The following is an 18569-nucleotide window of genomic DNA, read 5'->3' on the forward strand; positions in this document are numbered from 1 at the left end:
CACCGAAGTGGTAAACGTCTTTGACCTCCATCACTTCGGGCTTTCCTCCCACAATAAGCTGACACGCCGTGATATAATCGGAAAACTGTTAAAAGCGGCGTTAAACCCAACTCACTCACTCATTCACTGTATACGTTGTTCTTAGGGAGCTACACAGCACAGAATTAGTCATATCACGGATAAATATTTTGATATATGATTGATGATTAAACACACATACACCTCAGGATACATAGTGCAAAATTATATCTGCAGTGAGCGGAATGAATGGAATTTAGCTATGGCTGCATTCACAAAAAAACAACAACATTGAATGTGAGTGAGTGAGTGAGTGGGTGAGTTGGGTTTTACGCCTCTTTTATCAATATTCGAGCAATATCACCACGGGGGGCATCAGAAATGTTGTATCAGTGTGGGGAATCGAACCCAGACCTCAGGCGTGACGAGCGAATGCTTTAACTACCCACCGCCCCTCTTCGAATGTGAAATATTGCTATATATAATCATAATAATAACCATAATAACCCGTAGACCAAATCATCAATAAATAAGCTTAAGACAAACAAGAGATGATATACAAATCCTTAAAACCCTACATTTAACTTGGGCAAAAACATGAATGTAGAACAACTTTCAGAAGGGCAAAAAACGACGAATAACAAGCTTTAAAACAACCGATCCAACCAGCTTCAATCCATTTGTCAGCATGTTATATATTACAGAGTCTCCCTTGTCTACCTCATCGCAAGCTCGGTCCCTGAAGTCAATCAATGCCGTTTCTTCATCAATAGCTCGCTCACGTTCTAATCGTTCCTTGTCTATCCCTCGTTTATTCATGTCTCTCACCCTCTTGAAATCATCAATATCCTGTTTCAACGCTGCAATGTCCGATGTGGCATCAGCAGCTCTACCCTGTTCTAGAACCTGTAGTTTCTCCTGAAGTTCGCCGATGGTCTTGTTTGTCTTTGCTTCAGCTTGTTTACACTTTCTCTCACACTCTTCTCTGATCACTTTTTTTTGTAGCTGCACTTCCTTGTCATGTTGCACTTGCAACTGTTGCTCTCGTGTCCTCATAATCATCTCAGCCTCCTGGTACATCTCGTTGGTGTAACAACCCCCTCCGTTAACAAATAACATTGTGTCTACGGTGCGAAGAAAAGCTGTCACATCTTGTTCTCGCTCATCCTGAGAAGTTGCCCTGTTGTCAAACGCTACGCATCTGTTTTCGCATACCGCAAGAAGAGTCTTTAGTTCGTGTGGAACTCCTTCTATATACTGTTCGATGGTGATGTTGTCATTAATCAAGTCATCTTTCCTTGTAAACAAGATAACCAGGTGGTGTATCATATTGTCCCCAAAAATGTTCAGAAAAAGACGAACAGTTCTTTGCTCTTCTTCCGTGAACCGATCAATCCGTACAACGAGGACCGGGAGCAGTCATTCCCACACACCTGACAACCTCTCTGGTGATATCTTCATTAGTCATTTCAGTGTCAAACATACCGGGTGTGTCTATTATTGCAATATGACGCCCACATCTGCTGGCCTGACCTCTCTGGCACTGGCGTGTAACCGACTGAGCACTAGCAGTTGAGTGGAAGCAATTACCGTTGAGGATATTGTTTCCTGTTGCACTTTTACCAGACCCCGTTCTCCCCAGTAACACGATTCTAAGGACATCTGTAGACCTGTAGCCTGTAACATATAGAACCACATTCAGGAATTAAGACATTGGTGTTAAAATAACTTATTCGTCTTTAAATGATATCTTGCGTATTTATACTATTAAAAATTACCTTTCATGTTACTATAGTTAAATTGTCATGACAGATTAATTATTTTTATATGAAGGAATCGGGTGTTCTTTAAGTGAGTGGATATTAGTATTTAACGCCTCTTTGAACAGTATTTCAGTTATATCATCGCGTGTCGGCTTAATGTGGGAGAAAGCCCTTTGGTCAAACCCACAAAAACGCGTATGGTGCTGGCAAACCTCGAAACATTATCACGATCATAGGTTCCTGGCGTGTCCATGGGACGCAACTCTGCACAGCGAATTCCGGCGGCTAAGACAACTGGGCCACCCGTGGCCTTTAACGTCTTTTGAGTACTATATCAAATCTCAATATACTTTGAAAATGTCTTGTTATAATAATTTTAGTAAAGGTACATATAAATATAATGTGAACTCCAAACACGGATTAGCTGAAAGCAAGGTATAAAATGTGAACATAGTTCGGAAATAGATTAATCCCCATTGGCATATGGTAGTTTGTAGAAAAAGTGGCAATAGTCGTAGCTTTGTGATGTAAGATTTCATGACACAATACTAATAACAAATTACATACCTATGCTTTGCACAGTGTTAGGATAGCCTGAGTGTGATTCCAACTCCCCAGGAGGAGAACTGCTTGAGGGTGGTGACCATTCGTTTACCTTCTGTGACAGTTCACAGGACTGCTTGCTTGCCAGACACTGCATTCCAGATATTTTAGGTTCTGTTTCCTCCGACAGATACGTATACCCTGGTTCTCCTTTGTCATCTGTCCTGCACAAGGGAATATCATTTCTTCTGTCGTAAACATCGGAAAATGTTCCGCGTAGATGTGTTTCTCTGGTATCTTTCTCACTCGTTACAACAAGATGGTCGACGTCCCTCGTCATTTCGCACACCTCGCAGTCGACAGACCCCTGTCTGTTTATATATGTGCATTGTGAACATATCCAATCTGCAGAGAAACCATGTATGATTAGGAGAACCTTAATGATTTCGATTTAAAATTTCAGAAATTTACTTGTAAGAAAAGGTCCAATGTATGCATGTACTTCATTGTAATAAGATTACTTTTGGAACACTTGATATCCTCAGCTCCACATATGACAATGTAATTAACTGTAATCACTGACTATTACTGTATTCAGTCTTCAACAACAGAGAGGTCATGTGTATTTTTACATACAGTATATATAGTTACACAGTTCGTCAAAAAGATATCAACATTCATGTGCTGACCGTATACAGAACACACTACACTGTGAACACCATTGATGAAGGTACAAACAGTACACTACACTTTGAACACCACTGATGAAGGTACAAACAGTACACTACACTGTGAACACCATTGATCAAGGTACAAACTGTACACTACACTGTGAACACCATTGATGAAGGTACAAACAATACACTACACTGTGAACACCATTGATGAAGGTACAAACTGTACACTACACTGTGAACACCACTGATGAAGGTACAAACAGTACACTACACTGTGAACACCATTGATGAAGGTACAAACTGTACACTACACTGTGAACACCATTGATGAAGGTACAAACAGTACACTACACTGTGAACACCATTGATGAAGGTACAAACAGTACACTACACTGTGAACACCACTGATGAAGGTACAAACAGTACACTACACTGCGAACACCATTGATGAAGGTACAAACAGGACACTACGCTGTGAACACCATTGATCAAGGTACAAACAGTACACTACACTGTGAACACCATTGATGAAGGTACAAACAGTACACTACACTGTAAACACCACTGATGAAGGTACAAACAGTACACTACACTGTGAACACCATTGATGAAGGTACAAACAGTACACTACACTGTGAACACCATTGATGAAGGTACAAACAGTACACTACACTGTGAACACCATTGATGAAGGTACAAACAGTGCACTACACTGTGAACACCATTGATGAAGGTACAAACAGTACACTACACTGTGAACACCATTGATGAAGGTACAAACAGTACACTACACTGTGAACACCACTGATGAAGGTACAAACAGTACACTACACTGTGAACACCATTGATGAAGGTACAAACAGTACACTACACTGTGAACACCACTGATGAAGGTACAAACAGTACACTACACTGCCACTCTGAAAATTGAAATAAATGTTTGGTAAAGATTTGTTGACATAGTTTAAAAGGGCAGCGAAATTCCTAAATTCTCAAAAATGCGGACACATATCATTTCGACGCTACTTTGGTTACCCCCTGTTATCTTTCAGTTACCTCCTGTTATCTTTCACCAAGTATTGAAACAATTTTCACCGAGGAAAACTATGTACTAGTGTGCATAGTTTCCAATTTCATTTCAGATCAAACCTTGATTCTGTTGCTGTTGTTTTCGATTATCATTTAGGTATACAGTGATCCTATGAAAAGAATACGGACGTTTTTATTATTGTACAAACATCAGGAATATAAAACGTGTAATTGTAAATCTCACATTCGTCTCGCTGGATTTAGTTATCATTTGATGAAATAATTTCAAACGTGTGATAATAGCCACTCCTGGATGAGAACTGTTTTTTTTTCTTGACTTCAGAAAATGATAAAAAAAAATTACAAATTGCTTATAAAATAGACTCTTACACCGAAACATAAAGGAACAGTACAATGGCAAATACCCTTCGCAAACCTTCACCCACGCATCAGTAACAACACGTTGCGTCAGTAGGTGGAGTGCCCTCAGGTAAAGTTGTCTTAGAGATTTGATTAGGCAACAACTCAGGTGAATCAAATAGTCACAATACCACTATGGACATGGCCAAGTTGATGCGAGGGATCAACACAAAACATAAAAGAAACCATTAGTATCACAAACACCACTAGTAGTAACACCCACACCACCAGTAGTAACACCCACACACCACCAGTAGTAACACCCACACACCACCAGAAGTAACACAAACACCACCTGAAGTAACACCCACACGACACCAGTTGTAACACCCACACACCACCAGTAGTAACACCCACACCACCAGTAGTAACACCCATACACCACAAGAGGTAACACCCATACACCACCAGTATTAACACCCATACACCACCAGTATTAACACCCATATACCACCAGTAGTAACACCCATACACCACCAGTAGTAACGCCCATACACCACTGGTAGTAACACAAACACCACCAGTAGTAACACCCACACCACTGGTAGTAACACTCATACATCACCAGTAGTAACGCCCACACACCACCAGTAGTAACACTCACACATCACCAGTAGTAACACCCACACCACTGGTAGTAACACTCATACATCACCAGTAGTAACGCCCACACACCACCAGTAGTAACGCCCATACACCACCAGTAGTAACACTCATACATCACCAGTAGTAACACTCACACATCACTAGTAGTAACGCCCATACACCACCAGTAGTAACACTCACACATCACCAGTAGTAACACCCACACCACTGGTAGTAACACTCATACATCACCAGTAGTAACGCCCACACACCACCAGTAGTAACACTCACACATCACCAGTAGTAACACTCACACACCACCAGCAGTAAAACTCACACATCACTAGTAGTAACGCCCATACACCACCAGTGGTAACACAAACACGGCGACAACGAATTACCATTTCCTTATCAAAATTGAAAACAAATTAAACTTACAATAAAATAATTTCCCCGAAATGTTTAATCAACACATGCATGTTTAATATAATATTCCAAATTCATTCCCTGTTTTACATCTTACGCCATATTTTTCTGCTGTGCGATTAACTTCCTTACATACATGATTTGATAAACATGGTCTTTCAAAACTAAATGAGCATTTCAGAGTTTAAATACAATATATTGGGAAGTTTAAGATATAAGAGACCAAAATATTATAACATGCTGAAAACAGATGTTTAAAAGATAGAAAACTATATCAAATAGACCACGGCAAAGGAAAAGGATATAATGATGGACTGCACCCTAAAAGCAGGCAAGGAGGTAAATTCTGAGGAAATAAATATCAAGCAGGAAGATACTTTCTTTGATGAGGATGTCATGAATAAATAGATATTACTCACAAAGCACGCGACTAAACATGACTCTCAGAACAAGGCAGATATAATTCGTTGATACTGTCTCTGAGTCATTTGAAAATTGTGAAAGTTTGTTTTCCGATGTTAAAATTCATGTAACTGATACCGGCCATTAGTTACGCCTTGTGTTAGTCATTAGTTAGCTCCAGTGATAACTCTTACATCTGCCTACCAGCAATACGGTTTAATCACAGTAGAATATGCATGTCGTGTGTCATCCTGCGAGCTTTGCCTTCCCCTCTACGTTTCCACAACAATGACGATCTTGTTTGCATTCAACATACGATATGATTGATTTGCTTTCAAAAGGAATATTTATTGGTGTATTTTATCAAGGGCGATGGTCGTATGTTTTTTTGCAATATATGCCTTTTCATTTATAACAAGATGTTGGATATGAGGATTCTAAAAATGTAGATTGATTTTAAACACATGTAGTAACACTCACACACCACCAGTAGTAACACTCACACACCACCAGTAGTAACACCCACACCACTAGTAGTAACACCCACACACCGCTAGTAGTAACACTCACACACCACCAGTAGTAACACCCACACACCACCAGTAGTAACACTCACACACCACCAGTAGTAACACCCACACACCACCAGTAGTAACACTCACACACCACTAGTAGCAACACACACACCACCAGTAGTAACACTCACACACCACTAGTAGCAACACCCACACCACCAGTACTAGTAGTAACACTCACACACCACTAGTAGTAACACTCACACACCACTAGTAGTAACACGCACACACCACTAGTAGTAACACTCACACACCACTAGTAGTAACACCCACACACCACTAGTAGTAACACCCACACACCACTAGTAGTAACACCCACACACCACCAGTAGTAACACTCACCCACCACTAGTAGCAACACCCACACCACCAGTACTAGTAGTAACACTCACACACCACTAGTAGTTACACTCACACACCACTAGTAGTAACACTCACACACCACTAGTAGTAACACCCACACACCATCAGTAGTAACACCCACACACCAGTAGTAACACCCATACACCACCAGTAGTAACACCCACACCACCAGTAGTAACACCCACACGACACCAGTAGTAACACCCACACCATCAGTAGTAACACCCACACACCAGTAGTAACACCAATACACCACCAGGAGTAACACCCACACCACCAGTAGTAACACACACACGACACCAGTAGTAACACCCATACACCACCAGAAGTAACAGAAACACCACCTGAAGTAACACCCACACGACACTAGTAGTAACATCCACACACCACCAGTAGTAACACCCATACGACACCAGTAGTAACACCCACACACCACCAGTAGTAACACCCACACCACCAGTAGTAACACCCATACGACACCAGTAGTAACACCCATACACCATCAGAAGTAACACAAGCACCACCAGTAGTAACACTACACACCACCAGGAGTAAGACCCATACACCACAAGAGGTAACATCCATACACCACCAGTATTAACACCCACACACCAAAAGTAGTAACACCCACACACCACCAGTAGTAACACCCACACCAACAGTAGTAACACCGACACACCACCAGTAGTAACACCCACACCACCAGTAGTAACACCCACACACCACCAGTAGTAACACCCACACCACCAGTAGTAACACCCACACTACCAGTAGTAGTAACACTCACACATCACTAGTAGTAACGCCCATACACCACTAGTAGTAACCCCCATACACCACTAGTAGTAACACCCACACCACCAGTAGTAGTAACACTCACACATTACTAGTAGTAACGCCCATACACCACCTGAAGTAACACCCACACCACCAGTAGTAACACCCACACACCACCAGTAGTAACACTCACACATCACCAGTAGTAACACTCACACATCACCAGTAGTAACGCCCATACACCACCAGTAGTAACGCCCATACACCACTAGTAGTAACCCCCATACACCACTAGTAGTAACACCCACACCACCAGTAGTAGTAACACTCACACATCACTAGTAGTAACGCCCATACACCTCCTGAAGTAACACCCACACCACCAGTAGTAACACCCACACATCACTAGTAGTAACACTCACACATCACCAGTAGTAACGCCAATACACCACCAGTAGTAACGCCCATACACCACTGGTAGTAACACAAACACCACCAGTAATAACACCCACACGCCACCAGTAGTAACACCCACACCACCAGTAGTAACACCCACACACCACCAGTAGTAACACCCACACCACCAGTAGTAACACTCACACATCACCAGTAGTAACACTCACACATCACTAGTATTAACCCCATACACCACCAGTAGTAACGCCCATACACCACTGGTAGTAACACCCACACCACCAGTAGTAACACCCACACATCACCAGTAGTAACACCCACACCACCAGTAGTAACACCCACACCACCAGTAGTAACACCCATTTACCACCAGTATTAACACCCATACACCACCAGTATTAACACCCATATACCACCAGTAGTAACACCCATACACCACCAGTAGTAACGCCCATACACCACTGGTAGTAACACAAACACCACCAGTAATAACACCCACACCATTGGTAGTAACACTCACACACCACCAGTAGTAACACCCACACACCACTGGTAGTAACACTCACACATCACCAGTAGTAACGCCCACACACCACTGGTAGTAACACTCACACACCACTATTAGTAACACTCACACACCACCAGTAGTAACGCCCATACACCACTGGTAGTAACACAAACACCACCAGTAATAACACCCACACCACTGGTAGTAACACTCACACATCACCAGTAGTAACGCCCATACACCACCAGTAGTAACACAAACACGGCGACAACGAATTACCATTTCCTTATCAAAATTGAAAACAAATTAAACTTACAATAAAATAATTTCCCCGAAATGTTTAATCAACACATGCATGTTTAATATAATATTCCAAATTCATTCCCTGTTTTACATCTTACGCCATATTTTACTGCTGTGCGATTAACTTCCTTACATACATGATTTGATAAACATGGTCTTTCAAAACTAAATGAGCATTTCAGTGTTTAAATACAATATATTGGGAAGTTTAAGATATAAGAGACCAAAATATTATAACATGCTGAAAACAGATGTTTAAAAGATAGAAAACTATATCAAATAGACCACGGCAAAGGAAAAGGATATAATGATGGACTGCATCCTAAAAGCAGGCAAGGAGGTAAATTCTGCATGAGGAAATAAATATCAAGCAGGAAGATATTTTCTCTGATGAGGATGTCATGAATAAATAGATATTACTCACAAAGCACGCGACTAAACATGACTCTCAGAAAAAGGCAGAGATAATTCGTTGATACTGTCTCTGAGTCATTTGAAAATTGTGAAAGTTTGTTTTCCGATGTTAAAATTCATGTAACTGATACCAGCCATTAGTTACGCCTTGTGTTAGTCATTAGTTAGCTCCAGTGATAACTCTTACATCTGCCTACCAGCAATACGATTTAATAACAGTAGAATATGCATGTCGTGTGTCATCCTGCGAGCTTTGCCTTCCCCTCTATGTTTCCACAACAATGACGATCTTGTTTGCATTCAACATACGATATGATTGATTTGCTTTCAAAAGGAATATTTATTGGTGTATTTTATCAAGGGCGATGGTCGTATGTTTTTTTGCAATATATGCCTTTTCATTTATAACAAGATGTTGGATATGAGGATTCTAAAAATGTAGATTGATTTTAAACCCATGTAGTAACACTCACACACCACCAGTAGTAACACTCACACACCACCAGTAGTAACACCCACACCACTAGTAGTAACACCCACACCACCAGTACTAGTAGTAACACCCACACACCACTAGTAGTAACACTCACACATCACTAGTAGTAACACCCACACACCATCAGTAGTAACACTCACACACCACTAGTAGCAACACCCACACCACCAGTACTAGTAGTAACACCCACACACCACTAGTAGTAACACTCACACACCACTAGTAGCAACACCCACACCACCAGTACTAGTAGTAACACCCACACCACCAGTAGTAACACCCACACGACACCAGTAGTAACACCCACACCATCAGTAGTAACACCCACACACCAGTAGTAACACCAATACACCACCAGGAGTAACACCCACACCACCAGTAGTAACACACACACGACACCAGTAGTAACACCCATACACCACCAGAAGTAACAGAAACACCACCTGAAGTAACACCCACACGACACTAGTAGTAACATCCACACACCACCAGTAGTAACACCCATACGACACCAGTAGTAACACCCACACACCACCAGTAGTAACACCCACACCACCAGTAGTAACACCCATACGACACCAGTAGTAACACCCATACACCATCAGAAGTAACACAAGCACCACCAGTAGTAACACTACACACCACCAGGAGTAAGACCCATACACCACAAGAGGTAACATCCATACACCACCAGTATTAACACCCACACACCAAAAGTAGTAACACCCACACACCACCAGTAGTAACACCCACACCAACAGTAGTAACACCGACACACCACCAGTAGTAACACCCACACCACCAGTAGTAACACCCACACACCACCAGTAGTAACACCCACACCACCAGTAGTAACACCCACACTACCAGTAGTAGTAACACTCACACATCACTAGTAGTAACGCCCATACACCACTAGTAGTAACCCCCATACACCACTAGTAGTAACACCCACACCACCAGTAGTAGTAACACTCACACATTACTAGTAGTAACGCCCATACACCACCTGAAGTAACACCCACACCACCAGTAGTAACACCCACACACCACCAGTAGTAACACTCACACATCACCAGTAGTAACACTCACACATCACCAGTAGTAACGCCCATACACCACCAGTAGTAACGCCCATACACCACTAGTAGTAACCCCCATACACCACTAGTAGTAACACCCACACCACCAGTAGTAGTAACACTCACACATCACTAGTAGTAACGCCCATACACCTCCTGAAGTAACACCCACACCACCAGTAGTAACACCCACACATCACTAGTAGTAACACTCACACATCACCAGTAGTAACGCCAATACACCACCAGTAGTAACGCCCATACACCACTGGTAGTAACACAAACACCACCAGTAATAACACCCACACGCCACCAGTAGTAACACCCACACCACCAGTAGTAACACCCACACACCACCAGTAGTAACACCCACACCACCAGTAGTAACACTCACACATCACCAGTAGTAACACTCACACATCACTAGTAGTAACCCCATACACCACCAGTAGTAACGCCCATACACCACTGGTAGTAACACCCACACCACCAGTAGTAACACCCACACATCACCAGTAGTAACACCCACACCACCAGTAGTAACACCCATTTACCACCAGTAGTAACACCCATACACCACCAGTATTAACACCCATACACCACCAGTATTAACACCCATATACCACCAGTAGTAACACCCATACACCACCAGTAGTAACGCCCATACACCACTGGTAGTAACACAAACACCACCAGTAATAACACCCACACCATTGGTAGTAACACTCACACACCACCAGTAGTAACACCCACACACCACTGGTAGTAACACTCACACATCACCAGTAGTAACGCCCACACACCACTGGTAGTAACACTCACACACCACTATTAGTAACACTCACACACCACCAGTAGTAACGCCCATACACCACTGGTAGTAACACAAACACCACCAGTAATAACACCCACACCACTGGTAGTAACACTCACACATCACCAGTAGTAACGCCCATACACCACCAGTAGTAACACAAACACGGCGACAACGAATTACCATTTCCTTATCAAAATTGAAAACAAATTAAACTTACAATAAAATAATTTCCCCGAAATGTTTAATCAACACATGCATGTTTAATATAATATTCCAAATTCATTCCCTGTTTTACATCTTACGCCATATTTTACTGCTGTGCGATTAACTTCCTTACATACATGATTTGATAAACATGGTCTTTCAAAACTAAATGAGCATTTCAGTGTTTAAATACAATATATTGGGAAGTTTAAGATATAAGAGACCAAAATATTATAACATGCTGAAAACAGATGTTTAAAAGATAGAAAACTATATCAAATAGACCACGGCAAAGGAAAAGGATATAATGATGGACTGCATCCTAAAAGCAGGCAAGGAGGTAAATTCTGCATGAGGAAATAAATATCAAGCAGGAAGATATTTTCTCTGATGAGGATGTCATGAATAAATAGATATTACTCACAAAGCACGCGACTAAACATGACTCTCAGAAAAAGGCAGAGATAATTCGTTGATACTGTCTCTGAGTCATTTGAAAATTGTGAAAGTTTGTTTTCCGATGTTAAAATTCATGTAACTGATACCAGCCATTAGTTACGCCTTGTGTTAGTCATTAGTTAGCTCCAGTGATAACTCTTACATCTGCCTACCAGCAATACGATTTAATAACAGTAGAATATGCATGTCGTGTGTCATCCTGCGAGCTTTGCCTTCCCCTCTATGTTTCCACAACAATGACGATCTTGTTTGCATTCAACATACGATATGATTGATTTGCTTTCAAAAGGAATATTTATTGGTGTATTTTATCAAGGGCGATGGTCGTATGTTTTTTTGCAATATATGCCTTTTCATTTATAACAAGATGTTGGATATGAGGATTCTAAAAATGTAGATTGATTTTAAACCCATGTAGTAACACTCACACACCACCAGTAGTAACACTCACACACCACCAGTAGTAACACCCACACCACTAGTAGTAACACCCACACCACCAGTACTAGTAGTAACACCCACACACCACTAGTAGTAACACTCACACATCACTAGTAGTAACACCCACACACCATCAGTAGTAACACTCACACACCACTAGTAGCAACACCCACACCACCAGTACTAGTAGTAACACCCACACACCACTAGTAGTAACACTCACACACCACTAGTAGCAACACCCACACCACCAGTACTAGTAGTAACACTCACACACCACTAGTAGTAACACTCACACACCACTAGTAGTAACACGCACACACCACTAGTAGTAACACTCACACACCACTGGTAGTAACACCCACACACCACTAGTAGTAACTACCACACACCACTAGTAGTAACACCCACACACCACCAGTAGTAACACTCACCCACCACTAGTAGCAACACCCACACCACCAGTACTAGTAGTAACACTCACACACCACTAGTAGTTACACTCACACACCACTAGTAGTAACACTCACACACCACTAGTAGTAACACCCACACACCACCAGTAGTAACACCCACACACCAGTAGTAACACCCATACACTACCAGTAGTAACACCCACACGACACCAGTAGTAACACCCACACCACCAGTAGTAACACCCACACACCAGTAGTAACACCAATACACCACCAGGAGTAACACCCACACCACCAGTAGTAACACTAACACGACACCAGTAGTAACACCCATACACCACCAGAAGTAACACAAACACCACCTAAAGTAACACCCACACGACACTAGTAGTAACATCCACACACCACCAGTAGTAACACCCATACGACACCATTAGTAACACCCACACACCACCAGTAGTAACACCCACACCACCAGTAGTAACACCCATACAACACCAGTAGTAACACCCATACACCATCAGAAGTAACACCCATACAACACCAGTAGTAACACCCACACGACACCAGTAGTAACACTACACACCACCAGGAGTAAGACCCATACACCACAAGAGGTAACATCCATACACCACCAGTATTAACACCCACACACCAACAGTAGTAACACCCACACACCACCAGTAGTAACACCCACACCACCAGTAGTAACACCCACACACCACCAGTAGTAACACCCACACCACCAGTAGTAACACCCACACTACCAGTAGTAGTAACACTCACACATCACTAGTAGTAACGCCCATACACCACTAGTAGTAACGCCCATACACCACTAGTAGTAACACCCACACCACCAGTAGTAGTAACACTCACACATCACCAGTAGTAACACTCACACATCACCAGTAGTAACGCCCATACACCACCAGTAGTAACGCCTATACAACACTAGTAGTAACACCCACACCACCAGTAGTAGTAACACTCACACATCACTAGTAGTAACGCCCATACACCACCTGAAGTAACACCCACACCACCAGTACTAACACCCACACACCACCAGTAGTAACACCCACACATCACTAGTAGTAACACTCACACATCACTAGTAGTAACGCCCATACACCACCTGAAGTAACACCCACACCACCAGTACTAACACCCACACACCACCAGTAGTAACACCCACACATCACTAGTAGTAACACCCACACATCACTAGTAGTAACACCCACACACCACCAGTAGTAACACCCACACATCACTAGTACTAACACCCACACATCACTAGTAGTAACACCCACACATCACCAGTAGTAACACCCACACATCACTAGTACTAACACCCACACACCACCAGTAGTAACACCCACACATCACTAGTAGTAACGCCAATACACCACCAGTAGTAACGCCCATACACCACTGGTAGTAACACAAACACCACCAGTAGTAACACCCACACCACCAGTAGTAACACCCACACACCACCAGTAGTAACACCCACACCACTAGTAGTAACACTCACACATCACCAGTAGTAACACTCACACATCACTAGTAGTAACGCCCATACACCACCAGTAGTAACGCCCATACACCACTGGTAGTAACACCCACACCACCAGTAGTAACACCCACACACCACCAGTAGTAACACCCACACCACCAGTAGTAACACCAATTTACCACCAGTAGTAACACCCATACACCACCAGTATTAACACCCATACACCACCAGTATTAACACCCATATACCACCAGTAGTAACACCCATACACCACCAGTAGTTACGCCCATACACCACTGGTAGTAACACAAACACCACCAGTAATAACACCCACACCATTGGTAGTAACACTCACACACCACCAGTAGTAACACCCACACACCACTGGTAGTAACACTCACACATCACCAGTAGTAACGCCCACACACCACTGGTAGTAACACTCACACACCACCAGTAGTAACGCCCACACCACCAGTAGTAACACTCACACATCACCAGTAGTAACACTCACACACCACCAGTAGTAATGCCCATACACCACTGGTAGTAACACAAACACCACCAGTAATAACACCCACACCACTGGTAGTAACACTCACACACCACCAGTAGTTACGCCCATACACCACTGGTAGTAACACAAACACCACCAGTAATAACACCCACACCACTGGTAGTAACACTCACACATCACCAGTAGTAACGCCCATACACCACCAGTAGTAACACAAACACGGCGACAACGAATTACCATTTCCTTATCAAAATTGAAAACAAATTAAACTTACAATAAAATAATTTCCCCGAAATGTTTAATCAACACATGCATGTTTAATATAATATTCCAAATTCATTCCCTGTTTTACATCTTACGCCATATTTTACTGCTGTGCGATTAACTTCCTTACATACATGATTTGATAAACATGGTCTTTCAAAACTAAATGAGCATTTCAGTGTTTAAATACAATATATTGGGAAGTTTAAGATATAAGAGACCAAAATATTATAACATGCTGAAAACAGATGTTTAAAAGATAGAAAACTATATGAAATAGTACCACGGCAAAGGAAAAGGAATGCATGCTAAAAGCAAGCAAGGAGGTAAATTCTGCATGAGGAAATAAATATCAAGCAGGAAGATACTTTCTCTGATGAGGATGTCATGAATACATAGATAGTACTCACAAATCACGCGACTAAACATGACTCTCAGAAAAAGGCAGATATAATTCGTTGACACTGTCTCTGAGTCATTTGAAAATTGTGAAAGTTTGTTTTCCGATGTTAAAATTCATGTAACTGATATCGGCCATTAGTTACGCCTTGTGTTAGTCATTAGTTAGCTCCAGTGCTAACTCTTACATCTGCCTACCAGTAGTCTGTCTTACAGACCCTGATACAAATATATATCAAATACAGCCCATGCAAGTCTATAATGTTTGGCAAGTCTAGATCACTGCAGTATCAGTGAAAATGAAGAGAGTCACTGGGCTCCTTTTTATTATATTTTTATTAAGATAACTGAACAACTGTTTTTTTATGTACGATATATTCATTTCAGAGACTAGATTTTAGTCTAGCCTACCAGCAATACGGTTTAATCACAGTAGAATATGCATGTCGTGTGTCATCCTGCGAGCTTTGCCTTCCCCTCTATGTTTCCACAACAATGACGATCTTGTTTGCATTCAACATACGATATGATTGATTTGCTTTCAAAAGGAATATTTATTGGTATATTTTATCAAGGGCGATGGTCGTATGTTTTTTTGTGCAATATATGCCTTTTCATTTATAACAAGATGTTGGATATGAGGATTCTAAAAATGTAGATTGATTTTAAACACATGTAGTAACACTCACACACCACCAGTAGTAACACCCACACACCACCAGTAGTAACACTCACACACCACTAGTAGTAACACCCACACACCGCTAGTAGTAACACTCACACACCACCAGTAGTAACACCCACACACCACCAGTAGTAACACTCACATGCCACTAGTAGTAACACCCACACACCACCAGTAGTAACACCCACACACCACTAGCAGCAACACCCACACCACCAGTACTAGTAGTAACACCCACATACCACTAGTAGTAACACTCACACATCACCAGTAGTAACACCCACACACCACCAGCAGTAACACTCACACACCACTAGTAGCAACACCAACACCACCAGTAGTAACACCCACACACCACCAGTAGTAACACTCACATGCCACTAGTAGTAACACCCACACACCACCAGTAGTAACACTCACACACCACTAGTTGTAACACTCACACATCACCAGTAGTAACACCCACACACCTCCAGTAGTAACACCCACACCACTAGTAGTAACACCCACATACCACTAGTAGTAACACCCACACACCACCAGTAGTAACACTCACACACCACTAGTAGCAACACCCACACCACCAGTACTAGTAGTAACACTCACACACCGCTAGTAGTAACACTCACACACCACTAGTAGTAACACCCACACACCACCAGTAGTAACACCCACACACCACTAGTAGTAACACACACACACCACTAGTAGTAACACCCACATACCACTAGTAGTAACACCCACACACCACCAGTAGTAACACTCACACATCACTAGTAGCAACACCCACACCACCAGTACTAGTAGTAACACCCACATACCACTAGTAGTAACACTCACACACCACTAGTAACAACACCCACACCACCAGTACTAGTAGTAACACTCACACACCACTAGTAGTAACACTCACACACCACTAGTAGTAACACTCACACACCACTAGTAGTAACACTCACACACCACTAGTAGTAACACCCACACACCACTAGTAGTAACACCCACATACCACTAGTAGTAACACCCACACACCACCAGTAGTAACACTCACACACCACTAGTAGCAACATCCACACCACCAGTACTAGTAGTAACACTCACACACCACTAGTAGTAACACTCACACACAACTAGTAGTAACACTCACACACCACTAGTAGTAACACTCACAAACCACTAGTAGTAACACCCTCATACCACTAGTAGTAACACCCACACACCACCAGTAGTAACACTCACACACCACTAGTAGGAACACCCACACCACCAGTACTAGTAGTAACACTCACACACCACTAGTAGTAACACTCACACACCACTAGTAGTAACACTCACACACCACTAGTAGTAACACTCACACACCACCAGTAGTAACACCCACACACCACTAGTAGTAACACCCACATACCACTAGTAGTAACACCCACACACCACCAGTAGTAACACTCACACACCACTAGTAGCAATACCCACACCACCAGTTATAGTAGTAACACTCACACACCACTAGTAGTAACACTCACACACCACTAGTAGTAACACTCACACACCACTAGTAGTAACACTCACACACCACTAGTAGTAACACTCACACACCACTAGTAGTAACACCCACACACCACTAGTAGTAACACCCACATACCACTAGTAGCAACACCCACACACCACCAGTAGTAACACTCACACACCACTAGTAGCAACAGCCACACCACCAGTACTAGTAGTAACACTCACACACCACCAGTAGTAACATCCACACACCACCAGTAGCAACACTCACACACCACCAGTAGTAACACCCACACACCACCAGAAGTAACACGCACACCACCAGTAGTAACACCCACACACCACTAGTAGTAACACACACACACCACTAGTAGTAACACCCACATACCACTAGTAGTAACACCCACACACCACCAGTAGTAACACTCACACACCACCAGTAGTAACATCCACACCACTAGTAGTAACAACCACACACCGCTAGTAGTAACATCCATACCACCAGTAGTAACACTCACACACCACTAGTAGTAACACTCACACA

At 42.5% G+C, this 18569-nt stretch overlaps 1 protein-coding gene and 1 pseudogene across 2 annotated transcripts in view; one reads left to right on the top strand and one right to left on the bottom strand.

Annotated features, from left to right (window-relative positions):
• The window catches only part of LOC124135860 (GTPase IMAP family member 9-like), a 54645-nt gene that overhangs the window by 22096 nt on the left and 13980 nt on the right, over positions 1-18569 (top strand). The window lies entirely within an intron of this gene.
• Positions 17-18569, bottom strand: part of LOC124135800 — a 29992-nt pseudogene continuing 11439 nt past the window's right edge.

This window comes from Haliotis rufescens, unplaced genomic scaffold (assembly GCF_023055435.1).
Source record: "Haliotis rufescens isolate VD_foot unplaced genomic scaffold, xgHalRufe1.0.p SCAF_16, whole genome shotgun sequence".
Classification (NCBI taxonomy): domain Eukaryota; kingdom Metazoa; phylum Mollusca; class Gastropoda; order Lepetellida; family Haliotidae; genus Haliotis; species Haliotis rufescens.